Source organism: Orbicella faveolata, unplaced genomic scaffold (assembly GCF_042242905.1).
Source record: "Orbicella faveolata isolate gen_17 unplaced genomic scaffold, um_ofav_v1 contig_24, whole genome shotgun sequence".
Lineage (NCBI taxonomy): Eukaryota > Metazoa > Cnidaria > Anthozoa > Scleractinia > Merulinidae > Orbicella > Orbicella faveolata.
The window spans coordinates 27856342-27869429 of NW_028301552.1; the positions used below are offsets into that span (position 1 = coordinate 27856342).

General features: G+C 47.6%; 1 protein-coding gene and 1 pseudogene across 1 annotated transcript in view; one reads left to right on the forward strand and one right to left on the reverse strand.

The window, feature by feature from the left end:
- The window catches only part of LOC110065324 (uncharacterized), an 83167-nt gene that overhangs the window by 16350 nt on the left and 53729 nt on the right, over window positions 1–13088 (forward strand). The window lies entirely within an intron of this gene.
- On the reverse strand, window positions 7106–10484 carry LOC110065425 (uncharacterized; annotated as a pseudogene).

A 13088-nucleotide genomic window follows, 5' to 3' on the forward strand; every position in this document is an offset into this window, starting at 1 on the left:
GCAAGCACGGCAGGCTTCCCTTATCAATTGTCGCCAATGAAAGCCAAAAACGCGCTAGCCATACCCGCTGAAAATTTTGCAGAGACACCTGCAAGCCTGAAAAAGATTTTCAACCAACCCATTAACATATATGTGACCCCAGACGTCTTCTTCGTGACAAAATTCAGAGAAATCTTTCAACAAACCAAGCTCAGGCATAACAGTGCATCTGAATCAAAGCGGTGGCTTGGTGGACCCCACATGTCATATTGGCCACAGCGGCTCAACTTCGCCGTGTTTTGTGCGACACAAGGCTGAAGAATTTCACGAGAAATCTTTGACAGCGGCCTGGCAATGCCGCCGCAAATAAGGGCTTTTTATAAATTCCACGTGTATTTCACGGTAAGACGCATTTTGTACCAGCTTGGTGGAATTCAGAGCATCAGCGCTTTGCCAGGCGACCTAACATTCGACAAATCTAACAACCATTATGAGTGGCTTCATCCAACGGGATCTGCGATGAGTTCAGCATAGATTCATCCAGTGATTTTTGCTTCACACACGGGGCAAACCACGGGCTGGGAAGCATATACTTTTATGTGTCAGGGCACCCAACGAAGACAGAAAACCCGTTCCCAGGCTACAATAAATTTAGTGATGAAGGTGGGAAAGCAATCAAAGGAAACCTGATTTCTTTCATCGAGCCGGAGGATGTGCCCCAGTACGACTGGTTCGCCCCCAACACAGCCTCTGGTTTGACGCAGGCAGGTCTGGTGCGCATAAACCAGTCGATCGAAGCGTTCGTGTACTGCATCTTGGGCGCGCAGGTCAACGTGCGCAGCGGTATTCTTGGCCAAGGCGGCCGGGCTAACGAAGCCCAGAGCAAGTTCCTTGTGTTGATGGAAGACGCTATCAGACAGCCCGACCTGGCCCAGAGCGTGCAAAGGTATCAGCTGGCGGTGGATGAAGCGAAGGTCAGGCTCAACCAGGTGGTCTGCCCGGGCGCTTGGCTGATGCCTGCGAGAATGATCATCAACACAGAAAGGACGGTGGGGTACAACAACAAGCTGAAACAGGCCGTTGCTGGGATAAAGCTGGGGGGTAAACAACGGGGTAAACTCGAGGACAAAAAAAGTCGCCCTCAAACTCATGGCAGGCGGCCCTTCAAAAATCAACCCACCCAACAGCCACCCATCTAACCCTATTCACAAAGAAGCCATGGCCGCCCAAACAGGCAAGCCGCAGCCAAAAAAAGAGGAGACCACGGGACAAGAGGAGCCCACGGCACAAGAGGAGCAAAAAACTAGCCAACAGGAAATCAACAAAACAGCTGTGATAATAGGGGGCGTAGGGCTCGTGGCGTTGATCTTAATCGCCTTGCGTTAGGCCCGTTTTTGATATATTTTTCAAAAATAAAGACAACAGCCGCCGAGATCAGAAGCCAGGTGTGCTCGGCGAGATAGCCAACCACCTTCCCGGCCGTTTTGAAAAGAAAGCTCGCGACCTGGCCGATCGATATCAGCCCTGGGAGCAGGGCCCCATGCTTCGTGTCGATTTCTTTTAGGCCGGCCCACAAAGCTTTGCCGGTGGCCTTCAAAGCATTTGTAACCGTGCCGATCAGCCCCGATCGTGATGCCGGCTGCCAAAAAGGTGGCTGTCACAGTGACGCCATATTTTTTGAAAATTTCTTTGATTCTTTCGGCGAGAGAGAGAGCCCTTTCTCGTTCCTCAGTCTGAGTTTGCAAACGCGCGAGATCTTCGTTTCTTTCTGCCACACCAGTCTCTGTGGCTTCTCTGGCGGAGAGGGTGGTGTTTTCATCTTGGATGACCGCCCGATCTTCTTCGTTTTGGCGCTGCAGCTCGCTTTCGAGCTCTTTCAGCTCATCAAGTGTTTGGGTTCTGTTGAACCTTTCTTCCAAGGCGTTTCTATGACTTTCTTTCGCTGCAACTCTTCTACTGAGGGTGTCGAGGTCCTTTTGGGCTTTTTCTCTGCTTTTGGATTGTTTTTTAAGAGAGGCTTCTTCTTTTTTTCACATTCGTCAGACGGTTCTTCAAAGCTTTTTGCTGGCTCTTTAAGGCTTCTGGGTCATAGTCTTTCAATCTTTCTTGTAAGATGGCAGTCTGGGCCTCCTTCTCCGCGATCTCGCGTTTCAGTCTGTCGCTCTCTAGCGACTCTTTTTCTTCTTTTGCGATCAAGTTCTACAACAGTTTTAGTTGTTTTCCAGCTTCTATAAGTTTTTCTCTGTCTTCTCTAACGTCCCCTGGGGGGTCTTTATTTATTTGCTCTTCTTGAAGAGCGATATATTCCGTGCGGATTTCCTCGGTTTTTTGCTTATAGGTTCTCACCTCTTGAGCCTGTCTTTCTTCTTCTGATGTTTGCACATTCAAGACCCTTTGAGCTTCTGCCATTCTTCGGGCATCTTCTTGAAGGCTGGCGTTTTCTTCAGCCATGATTGTTTCAAAAGAAGGCCCCAGAGCTTTTAGGATTTCTTTTGGAAGATTAGGGTTCAGCCTTTGATTTCCTGTCGTATTATCCTTTGTAAACAATGGGTAAAATTTTTTGCCAAAGCCAGACTTTTTAACTTGCAAGCGTTTTTGGCTGTAAGAAATCTCAAGATCTATCGAGCTTGCCTCAGGAAACAGAGCCTTTCAAACATCCCACGACGTTTGTATTTCAGCTTGCGCTCCCAACAAAGGGGTTTCTTCATAATAAGAAGTGTCAGGCAGGCCGCTCTTCTCGTGTTGCCTCTTTTGCATTTCCAGTTCTTCACCTCCGTGGTAGGGGGTAGACGCCGCGCCCGGCTGAAGGGGTTGTGTTCTGTTCACCTCTTGTTCGTCGTCATCATCATCATCGTGGTCGATCTGGTTGTCAAGGTCAGGGTCATTGTAGCAAAATTCGCCGCCGCCTTCCGCCATCGCAATATATTCCATGTATGTTCTTTTTAAATTAGAAAATAATCAAGGATTAATATACCATGTCGTCTGCGAACGTTCTGCCTTCCGCTCCTCCTGGTGAAATCCCGGACGTGCTGCTTCCAACATACATGGCGAAATCTTTGGGGCCATGAAAACGAGGTGCTGGTGCCCGGCTCGCTGGCGCTGCGCTTTGACATCGACCTGGAGGGCGGGCACGCCGACAACGTTCTCGTTCGAAACGTTACGCGGGCGCTGGTCGACAAGCTCGTCGTAAAGTTTGCGGGCACCACCCTGCAAGACACGGTGGGGGTACGGCATCTACAAAACGTTCGAAGACCTGTTTCTCCCGGTCCAAAAACGCAACAACATGGTGCAGGAGGGGATCCGGAGTGATAAATTGAACAAGATACGCTTAAACGCAGGCGACAGGGCAAGCGACCCTGCTGAAACCAAGCTCAACGAGACCTTCGGAAGCAAATACTACATCATGCTCGACCACCAGATCTTGACCGACCACGACATTTTCTACCCCCAGGCCCTGTACAACGACCTCATTTTCGAAGTGACGCTCGCCCCTGCTTCACAGGTGGTCAGAGGCTCAGACCCCACCAAGCCGAAATACAAGCTGACCAACATCCAGCTCGAGTACGAAATGATACGCAGTAAGTTCCTTGGAGCCGAGGCGCTCAGCGTGTATCAGAACGGCAAAGAATTCGCTTACGACCACGTGATGCGGCACAAAATCGTGAGCTTTAAAAAAGGCGCGGATTCGCGGCTGAACATCAAAGTCGACGCTCAGAAACGGTCCCTGAAAGGGATCCTATTGCTTTTCATGGAGCCGTATGTCGCAGGCGCCCGGGACTCGGAAAAATACATCTTCCCCGACATCACCAAAGTCAGCGTCACCATCAACGGCTCGCCAAACATGCTGTACAACGAAGGCATCGAAAGCAAGGACATGTGGAAAGAGGCCAGCCGCTTCTTTGTGAAAGAAAAAAGCAAAACCGAAAACATGACGCTGCAAAAGTTCTACACCGAAAACCGGTTTGAGATGCTGATCAACCTGTGCTCCATGGCCGACCAAACGCTCTCGAGCATTGCGAAACCGTTCCGTGAAAATGTGGCGGCCATCGTGCTGTTCTACACCCCTTCGGCCAAGACAACGAGGGCGATTTTTGAAGAATACGCGGGAGAGCTTTCGCAAGGTGCCCTCAAGCAGCTGATTGCGAGGCTTAAAGAGAGCAAGTTCTCCCACCTTATTTTCTCTCTTCGCCACCCATACGAGATCGAATTTTCGAATTAAAAAAGGAAAACGTTAACTAAATGGCGGCCATTACCGATGACGATATGAAAGTTATGGAAGAAGTCGCTCAGATGCTCGAAACCGAGCCCTCAAACTCTCCAGGCCCCGCTCTTTCTCAGCCAGACATCCCAGCCCTCTGAGAAGAGCGTGCAATTCTGGTTTCTACAGGCAAAGCAAAGGAAGCTATCGGCGTGCAGCTTACACAAGAGCAGGTTAGCGCTTGGAAGCTAAAGATGTTGAAAAGTACTACAAAAGGTATGAGACTTACGTAGGTGCCAAGATCACTGAAACCTTTGTCAATAGCTTTATCTCGGTTTACACCAGGGGAATTGGTATGTTTTTGCCGATTAAAGACGTTGAAGCTCTGCAGAAAGATCTCAAAAAGAGATTACGTCATCACCAAAGAGTTGTCCACCCTTGTCGGAAGTCTTGCGTTGAAATGTGGGCGGCTTCTCATGGTACTCAACACGGCACTGATCACAACGAAACATGTCGATCTCATTACTGCTAAGGATTGCCAAGCAGTTGCTGAACAAACTGCTGAATAATTAGTAAGCTTTGCCCAGCAATTCCTCAATGAAATATTTTTTTGTTTAATAAAATAATGGCAGATTCAGAAAACACTCAAGTCGAGCCGGCACAGGGTCAAGTTACTTCAAAAATACCAACCACACGGCCTGCGAAAAACCCGAACCGGATGGCTGCAGGCAGAGCCGTCGCTGCAAGAAAAAAGCCGCTGAAGCCGCGGGTCTCGTTCTTCCTAGCAAAAAGCAGCCAGGCGTTCATGAGGTGCCCGTTGATGAGGTGCCAAAGGAAGACACAAAAAAAGTTATCAGTATGACGCAGTGGCTCAGTATAATCAGCATCGCGGTTTCCGTCATTGGCCTCTATTAAAAACGCGAAGATATAAAAAAGTTTTTCAATCGACAGCCTGCTACGCCTCAACCAGCCGTCGAGATGCAAGCCCCTGTTGATACGCAGCTGCCTCGACCGGTGCAAAGAAGAGAGCTCTGGCATATGGATTGATATTTGAAAATAAAAACGATGTACATTATGCGATGTCAGACAATAAGCTCGTTAATACGATAATGGATGCGGTCGTTCTCACCGAAAAAGGTGGTAAAAGAAAACTTTACCTCTGACCCGAGCAGCGGTGTCATGCAATATGCAAAATTTACGGCTGTCCTGTCAGGTAGCATCGCACTCAAACAGTACCTTGAAGACCAAAAAATTCTTCCGTCTTCGGTTTAGAAGAAAGAAATATTGTCATAATACCAATGCCACGTTGTTATTTTTTCCTCAAAGCCCTCTCAACGGTTGCGTTATTATATTTTTCAATGAAGATATCTTATTATACCGCTGATGCCATAAAATTTGTTTGGTTGGATGCTATTGAGGATTCCGATTAGGAGGACTCTGATTTTGAGGATCTCGGTACTGAACACTTTCCATTACCGGACAAATGCCTTACGCCTCCTCCGTACGAACCCCCACCGCCATACGATAATTGAAAAAAACATTTTTACACATATACAATGGCGAGCATTGCGATGATGATTGGGGGCGCGATTCTTAACGCCTCTGCTTTTTCCGGCGGCAACTACCTTGTCAGATATCTGTCTGGCGACAGTGGGAAAGCGGCATTGGCAGAGAAAACACGACACGACAAAGCCCTTGAAGCTTATCAAGCCGCTATGGCCAAATACACGCGCGACCGCACCATGCTTCTTGATTGGATCGAAACCAACAGAGAAATCAAAGAACAGGCGAAGCAGAACTTCACGAACACCGACTACGCGTTCAAACTCTATAACCAGGCCCACCCAGACAAACAGATCACAATCAAAGAGCCTCGCTTCGCTGACTTTTATCAGCCCAGTGAGTAGCAGAAATAAGGCGAGCTGCTTTTTGTGGACAGCAGCGCGCTCGCTCTCGGCTAAGCGGCTTTCCGTTTTCTTTGAACGTGAAGGTGTAATAAATAAATGGACGCCAAGCTTGCCAAAGTCTACTACAGCCCACAGGGTTACTGGAGAGGCATCGCTGCCATCAAAAAATTAGCGGAAGCTGCGAAAGTCCCTGAAGAAACCGCCAAGCAGTGGCTCATCAAACAAGCCCTCTGGCAAATCTATCTCCCCGCGCCGCGATATGTTCCACGGCCCAAATTCGACGTATCGTCGCCTAACGCGGTCTACCAGGCGGACCTTCTTTTTCTGCCTCATGACAAGCCCCCTCGCGACCGCAAAGTTTACAAATACGCGCTGACTGTTGTCGACGTCGCCAGCTGTTACAAAGAGGCAGAACCTCTGACCTCCAAAGACTGCGGAGGTTGCGAAAGCTTTTCAGTCGATTTACAAGCGCAGCCCTTTGACGTGGCTTCAGCTGCTGCAGGTCGACCCTGGGCGCGAGTTCATGGGAAGCGTGACCAAAGAAATGGAAAACCCCAAAAGTCGACACGGGCGCCCTGAAATTCACAGAGACCAGGCTATCGTGGAACGGTTCAACCGCACGCTCGCCGAGCGCTTGTTTGGGCATCAGTATGCTGTAGAAATGCTTTTGCCTTCGGTTCAGCGGTCGACTGCCTGGGTCAAAAGGCTTCCCGACGTTGTTGCCGCTCTTACCGGCGAAGTCACTAGTCTTATCGGAAAAAAACCGGCTGTCGCTATCAAAGAGAAATCTGTCGCCTCCAAACCCTCTACTTATTAAAACTCCCCTCACTTCTTAGTGTAAGATATTTGTATCAGCCCAGCGAACTTGAAGGCGGGACTAAAAGAGCCACAGACCCAGTTTGGTCTTTGAAAGTACACCATCTTGAAAGAACTGTAACCAAACCGAACGAACCTGTTGTCTATTATTTGTCTGACGGGCCTTAGCGCGGTTTTGTCCGCGAAGAGCTGTTGGTTGTGCCTCCTAATACGCAGCTTCCTCCCGAAAAAGTCCGTTCCTGATCTTTTTGTGCCCGTATGCCACCGTGTGCACGCCGTCGTCAGCCATCCACCGCTTCGTGTCGAACGCCGACAGCGAGGCCTTCTCCACGCGCATGCCGTAGATCTCGTGGCCCTCGCTTCGCAAGATGTTCATCCCGTGACAGAACTGCTTTCTCTCAAAGAACGCCTCTTTGTACTGCTCATGCTGGATCTCTTTTTTTTTACGAAATTTTTTCACGCCTTTCGCTTTTTTGATGTTTTCTTTTTCTTCTATGATCGAGTACATTTTCGACCGTATCGCCACCGCTTCAGCGATCACCCTCCCCGCGCACTCGTCTTTCATTTTGCCCAATACCTTTTTGTTTTCACCGCTGTAGACCGGGTGATCTTTGGGGTAGTTGCTCGTGTCGTACAGCGCCACCATGTCTCTGTATATGTCGTCCGTCTCGATGAGCAGGCTGTCGGTGTCTGTGTAGATCAGCTCGCATTTCTCCCCATATCGGGCTTTCATCTGGTTGTAGAAGAAGTCGTACATCAACATCTTGCTGTTCTCCAAGATCGTCATGCCGGTGTCTATCGGCTTATCCAAGAACAGTCGCGTTTTGTGCATGTGGATGCCTGCCAGGTCGCTTACGTATATATGAAAGCCTGCGTACGAGGGGCTGGCCGTCAGGCGGCGTCTCTTTTCTTCCTCCCAGCTCCGGACTATCTTCACGTCGACGCGGTTGCATAGGTTTTCCATCGTTTTGCCGAACACCGAGTTGTTCATCAGCTCGTAGAAGTTTGTTTCGAAGTCGCTCTTCGCCTCTTTCCTGAACTCTGTGATCATTCTGATGTAGGGCTCTATCCACCGCTCCTGGTCGAACTCCAGTACTTGGTGGACGGTTTTCAAACGCATTCCCTGTTTCAGGTATAGCTGCAGGTTCCGGTAATGGACCACGTACTTTTCTTTGCCCTCCAGAGTGAGCACCAGTTTCTCGCTTGTCGGGAAGTCCAGCCCCAGATCTTCCATCATTCTCTTTTGGTAACCTGACATCTTTTCTGCCCCGATGAACTTCTTCTCGGGCGCGAGCGGGTAGCTGTTGTGAGCTTCGTGGAGCTCCTCTGGATACTCAAGGTCCACCTCCAAGATCCAGCCTAAGTGCGAGTTTTCTTTCATTTTCATTATTTGCTCTTCCATCGGCATCACTCGCTTCCACTTGAAGCCTCCTTTCGGCAGCGGCAGGCTCATGGCCCAGCCGTACAGGTTGTTCGCGTCCAAGTACGTAATGTATTTGTTCGGCTTGCTTGGGTCATAGTCGGCCGCCCGCGAGTTGTTCGCCTTCGCGTACCGCTTGCTTGCCATCGAGATGCCGCCTCGCATGCCTTTTTCGATAAAAAGGTGCATGTCCAGGTCTGTCAAGAGCTCCAGCTCGACGCCGGTCTTTTTCAACAGTACATCCCAGCTCAGACCGGGAGCTGTGTAATAGTGCGCGGGGTCGAGCCCGTACTTTTCCATGCAAACTTTTCGGAAGTTTTCGAATACGTCGACCAGCAACACCACGTCGGTTTTTACATACAAGTCGTGGTAGTCGCCAAGGGTCTTGCAGCCGAAAGCGGCCCACACGGCCTGGACGTGGGCGTACTCTTCTTCGGTTATCCCTTTGCCTGACAGCTTTGAATAAAACTCTTCTTTTGGCGGCAGCCCTGCCTCGGCGAAACTTTCGAACCCGTCCATGTACTCGTACGGGTAGATTCCTTTCAGCATCAGCTTCCTCTTTTCTTCGTCTTGACACAGCTTTTCTATAATTTTCATGTCTTCCGGCGCGTTTCCCTTTACCAGCCCATCGAGGCTGCTCATCATGAAGTTCAGGCTGTCTTTGAATGTAAGGGTTTCAATCTAAAAGGAGACGTATTTCTCCATGTTGTTCGGGATGCAGTTTATTTCCCCCTGCATCCGCGCCATGGCCTGCATCAACAGGTGGCCGTCGTAGCCCTTCAGATTGTGGAAGATCACTGGTATCGGCGCCGTTTTAGGCTTTATGCCTAGCTTTAGGTTGGTATTTTCCTGTTATGTGGCAGTGGTCTTTCACCGCATCTCTGTATCCGTTTACCAGCAGCGGGGTCCTGCAATATACACACGCTTCGGTGTCGTGGCCTTTTGGCTTCCTTTCTCTTCTTAGGCCCACGAACCCCTTTTGTGTCTTTGATCGCAATAATAACCTGTGTTGGGGTCGTACACGCCAAATGCATCTCTGCCTGCCTTTACCACGCTTTCGTTGCAGATGTGGAATTGTGTTGCGGCCTTGTATTTGGCCCAATCCTTTCTCGTCATGACTATCGGCTTTGGGGTGGCTAGCTCGGCCCTCATCGCCTTTTCGTGGTTCTGGAGGCTCATAAGAAACCTGTAAACCGCGTCTTCCCCGCGGTACCCGTACGGGCTGTGCGTCTGGCCGTCGCTTCTCACGATTACATATGAAAAGCCACAGGGCTCGTGGACCTCTGTTTTGATCGTCACCTGGTTTTCTTTGGCGCAGCCGCGGATCTTCCTTATCAAAGACTCAAAGTCGGCGTACACCACGAACGGCGCTTTCATCTGCTTGTGATGGTTCTTGAACCTGACTTTGTTTTCATCCTCTTTGGGCAACTCGGTCCCTGTGGGGCGTTTCAGCTGCCCCATGCATTCCGGTTTGTGCCTTTCCAGCAGCTCCGCCGTCTTGTATCCGTGCAGACATCGTTCGCAGAAATGTTTGACACCCCCATGCTTGCTTTGGTCATGCAGCAGTGCGCTCAGCCTTCTCACATAAGTATAATGAGATTTTTCTCCGTCTTCTATCAACATCAAGTTGATCCTCGGCACGTTTCCGTCTTTTTCGCCGAGCCTATGCACGATGACGCTCTCTTTTTCCCAGCCAAACACGTTTATAGCCAGGTTCGGGTTTTGCTTTTCTAGCTTGTCTATCTGTTTCACCGGCGTTGGAAAATCTATTCCCGTAAAATTTAGGCCGTCTTCTGTGGGATAACTTGACAGCCTTGCCGGGTTTTCACCAACCGTAGCTGGAAATAATGCCGCACGCAGTGCCCATCTCAAGCATTGGTTGTCCCTGTTTTTTACGTTGATGATCACTTTTTTATTTTTCAGTTTTTCAGGCAAAATTATATAGCTGCCTCCACGTAAAGGCTGGTATCGGGAGACATTAACAAAAGCATCCAAAATGCCTTCTACCACCCAGCCTGAGCCTCTTTGAGACCATGCCTCTATTTCTCCTTTTACTTCATCAATAAACTGCCGAAATACGTCGCTCACTTCTGACACGTTGTTTCTGTTAAAAATCGTTGGCTCTCTCTGTCTAAAATAATGTTCCATTTGTTGTTTCATTCCATCTCTGGTTATCGAAAACCTTACGTTAAGAGCGAACTGGTTTTCACGCTTTGTAGGTTTTGGATTTCATTTTTTATAACTTCGGCAAATCTTGATTTCGTTTTTTGCGCGAATTTTAAAAGGTCGTTTTTGAATTTATAGGATGCTGGAACTGTCATTCTCCATACATGAAGCCCCTCGTTAAAGTTTGTTCTTACCAAATCAAAATCAAAATCCCTTCTATGCCTTAGGGGAGGCCGAAGCCTCGCGTTCTCTTCTTGCGAAATGAAGCCGTAAGACATCTCAAGCACGTCGGAAGAAAGTCTTGACGCGGCCAATTTTTTCTTTATACCATAGATGGAGAATCCTCTAATTAAAAATTAATTCTATGACAGCGTTATTTTCTGTGCCTGTTACGCCTCACACATGGATAATGGTGGTTCTGTGCACAGGTTTTAAAAATTCTGTATAATTCGCGGCGAGCGAAGCGAGCCGTGAACTGTCACAGAACTATCTTTAAAACCTGTCACAGAACCACCATTATCCATGTGTTTCGTTCAGTGTTTACACTGGCTCAAATAACTCAAGTTGATCTGTCAACACTCCCGCTAGCTGCATTATCTACGTTATGAAATCGAATTGGCGGGAAATTCTAAAACTATGCTCGCTTCAAGAAGTAAAGTGGTGGCTTTCGTGGCCATTGCTTTTCATTTCTCAATTCAAGAGCCGCAAACAGAAACGTCAAGATTTCGTAGGATGTTGATGTTGCAACACCTTAAGAGGTCGTGGCGAAAACGAATGGTTTTACTCCAAATTGCTTTAAAAAATACCAAACGAGCTAGGCGTACGTGAGCATGGCCGCGAAATCAGTTCTGGTTTGAGAGCCTTTTGCAAGGAGATTTCGTGGAAGATTGGTGGAAAGAAAATTTCAGGATATCAAGGCGTACGTGTGAGTACATTGTTCGAGTGGTTGGCTCGGATATGACGAAGAGAGACGCGAAATTGCGCCAATGTATCCATGTAAACAAGCGAGTGGCGGTAGCGTTATGGCGCCTAGCTACTGGAGACACGTATACATCGACTGGGCTGCAATTTGGCATTGGAAGGTGTACAGCTGTGTTGATAACACACGATTTTTGTGAAGCAATTGCCAAACGGGCCACAGAATTTATTAAATTCCCAGAGACTGAGCAAGAGGTGCTACAAAGCATTAGCTTGTTCACAAACAAGTCCCCGTTCCCGCAAGTGGTAGGAGCAATTGACAGTAGTCATATTGCATTAAAAACAGTCAACGAACGAATTGGATACTTCAATCGAAAGCAAGATTATTCTATCGTGATCCAAGGTGTTGCTAATGCGTCTTTTAAATTTCTTGATGTGAGTACGGACTACCCCGGTAGTATTCACGACGCCCGTATTCTCCGTTTGAGCAAACTGCAGAGAGAAATTGATCAAGGTACCTGGCTAAACGCGCCTTCGAAGAGAATTGGGGATTCTGAAGTTGGATCTCTTCTGGTAGGGGACTCGGCGTATCCTTTGTCTGTTTGGCTGATGAAGCCGTTTAAGCAAACACCAACATTAACTGCGAGCCAATTGCGTTTCAATCGTGCCCTCAGTCAGGCCCGGGTTGTTATAGAACGAGTCTTCGGAATTTTGAAAGGTCGTTGGAGGTGTCTCTATAAACCATTGGAGGAAAAAACAAGCAGAGTCCCTCTCACTATCATGACTTGTTGTGTCCTTCACAATATTTGTATAGATGTTGGAGATCCGAGCGCTATAGACCCCGTTGAGGATGACGATGAAATGGATCAAAGTTCTTTCAATGGAGATGAGCAGCCTTGCGCAAGGAACACTGTTAGAGATGATATAATGGACCATTTGTCATAGCGCAAACACTAAACCAAATTTTTTATTTTTATTGGAATGTTTTGGTTTAAGTTGAAAACACACAGGTGGATTGACTGGAGATCAATGTACATAGACTGAAATTTTGTCCCTTTCCATTTGTTACAGGTATAATTAATCAGCAATTTAATTCACTGTGGTTTAAAAATGTTATGAAAGCTTTCCGATATCAAGAGTAAGATTTCTTTTTTGAATCATTGAAAACAAATTATTCTTGTATTTAAAAACTCGTATAAGTTGCCTTACGGTTTTCTCTGGTATGTGTATATTAATTTCACTTCAAAAAATTAATCAACAGACAATTGTATTTTTCAAAATCAATTTTAAATAATTGCTCAGGTATATATAATTGTTTGGCACAAACGGTAATTTTTACCTTCTTTATATTCTCCATTTCTGGAATCATCGTCCTGCTACATAGTTATCTTGATCTTGAAATTAATCATAACACACGAAATCATGGTCAATGAACTGAAACGAATAAAATGTTCTTGTAAAACAAGTTAAGGTCTGCACTTTACTCTTTCCCATTGGCAACGTCCTTTAAAATGTTGCCAAGCATCTTTAACGCATCCATTGAAAACTTTTGTTGTTCTCCTCTGCTTTCCCTCTCGGCTTCTGCCATTCGCTCCATAAACGCCTCGTCTCTCTCTTGCGCTCTTTCCATAAACGACAGCACTGTAGGTTCATCTGCTATTGCTGTTGCTTTGGTCTTTCTGGC